We start from the raw sequence: 2,376 nt of genomic DNA on the forward strand, positions 1-2,376 counted from the left end.
TTAACTTACTATTGAATCACTTGTAAACTACGCTTGTTAACTTACTATTGAATCACTTGTAAACTACGCTTGTTAACTTACTATTGAATCAATTGTAAACTACGCTTGTTAACTTACTATTGAATCACTTGTAAACTACGCTTGTTAACTTACTATTTAATCAATTGTAAACTACGTGTGTTAAATTACTATTGAATCACTTGTAAACTATGTGTGCTAACTTACTATTGAATCAATTGTAAACTACGCTTGTTAACTTAATATTGAATCAATTGTAAACTGTGTTTGTTAACTTACTATTGAATCAATTCGCAGTGATGAATGCATCTAAGAATTTTGTAACTATTGTCCAGCAGATAGCAGTTCAGAGTGATTTTTGTTTTCTCAGCGTGATTTGAGAGTGAAAACATCAGTTTGCAGTTATTATTGTTAGAGTAATTAGTCATTAACAATAACAGTCTCCGAGAGTCTGACCAATATGTTACTAAAACAGCGGGATGTATACATCAAATTATGATATTTACAAGCATAAGGCTATATCATATTTAAAACGAAATTTATACTTACGTAAACCAATATTGCACTAAAGATTTATAAATGATGTCAAGTCACTTCCTGCCAGACAAAGCTGTAGTTAATATTGTTAAATGGTATTAACTTCAACCTTTTGTCAGTAATCGATAATTGCACGCAACTTCTTATTAATTTTAATAGAAAAACTAAATAAAAATTAACTACCGTTTTTACACCTAAATGTACGGTACCCAAGTACTGTATCCTTATAAGCATCACCTGAACTACGTACACGTGCTTTTCATTTTCCTTTACGCTCGTGATTGACCCTCGTGATCACAGCGGCCAATCACAACTATTCTGATCCTCTTAACTGCACGAGGTGCGCAGACGCTTTTCTTCTCATGAAAATCCACTCCGCCATACTCGTGAAACAGAAGAGAGGGTAGCCTATGACTCACCCTCGTGATAGGAAGTGTTACTATGGCAACTGTTATACTCAGTAAATGTAAACTAGCCAGCAGCGATCTTACGAAAAGAACAACGCGATTCTGTGAGTGACATTTTCACGAAGACACATTTCACTTGCATCATGTCTATGAAGATAAAGATTTCAATTTTCATCATACTTCATATCACAACCACAAATCCTCCGATTTTTTTCTACTTTAGGTAAATATATTGTAAATACTTTAAATATATATAAAATGGGGGTATTCATAATCGGGTTCAAGAATGTTGTCTTATTACAAAGGAAATCTGTCTACTGTTTTAGAGTTATAAGTCCGTAAACTCATCACTGACCCACCGGAGGAAAGATAAAGTTACTAGAACATGACTAAAACGTATTGAAAGCAATTTTAAACCTATCTGGAACTTATCAAAGGCTGAAACAATACATAACCCAGTCACCATTAAAATTGGAGGTTTAGATAAATTAATATTAACGAAAAATAATTCAAAAGACGTGATTATAGTAAACTTTTTTTGTATTTATTTTGGTAAATAATCATGATAACGGTTTTGAGGGTTGTCATTTCACCATACAATTTCGGTCAAACAAACGCTTCGTAAAGCATAACCACGCACTTTTAGCGCCATCTGTTAGTTTCTTCTTGTTTTAAACACAGTATTCTGCCAGATAAAAGTGCAAAGCCATAGAAATAAACAAACAAGCCAGTGTCCAGAAATGTTTGAGATAAAAGTATGAAGGAACAGAGGCATCGTGGTTAGCGGATTATAGAACGAGTGAAAATAGTGTTACAAGCATTGGTGCTTACGTGTTTTTAATTAAAGATCAAGTAACACAATTATTTTCGAGCAAATGTCTTCTTATATTAAAGTAATACCTTTAACATTGCTATTAGAATTTTAGTAATTTTCTTTTTTACACATTCAACACAGTGGATCATATGGTTTTCTTTTTAATTTATTAAATTTCAAGTTTTTTGGCAGTTAAGCACAAAGCTGTACAATGAGCTATCTGGTATTGAAACCCGCTTTTTAGCGTATAAGTCCACATACTTACTACTGTGCCACTGGGGACTTAAATTTCAAGACAACTAACAATTTCACAGTAATTTCCAATTGTATAGCGAAGAGTGTACTGGTTGTCTTAGAATATCTTATTATAAATATAAATGTACACCTAAAGATCACTGGATTCAATTTGCAGGTAGTATCGAAACAAGTTAAAACCTAATCCTTTTTCAAAGCCCCCCCCATTGGTACAGCGGTATGTCTACGGAGTTACAACGCTATAAATCGGGTTTCGATACCCGTGGTGGGCATAGCACAGATAGCCCTTTGTATACTAATGGCTGGAGACGGCTTAAATGGGTAATGAAGAAAAACTTTAATATA

The sequence above is a fragment of the Limulus polyphemus genome, unplaced genomic scaffold (assembly GCF_000517525.1).
Source record: "Limulus polyphemus unplaced genomic scaffold, Limulus_polyphemus-2.1.2 Scaffold1876, whole genome shotgun sequence".
Lineage (NCBI taxonomy): Eukaryota > Metazoa > Arthropoda > Merostomata > Xiphosura > Limulidae > Limulus > Limulus polyphemus.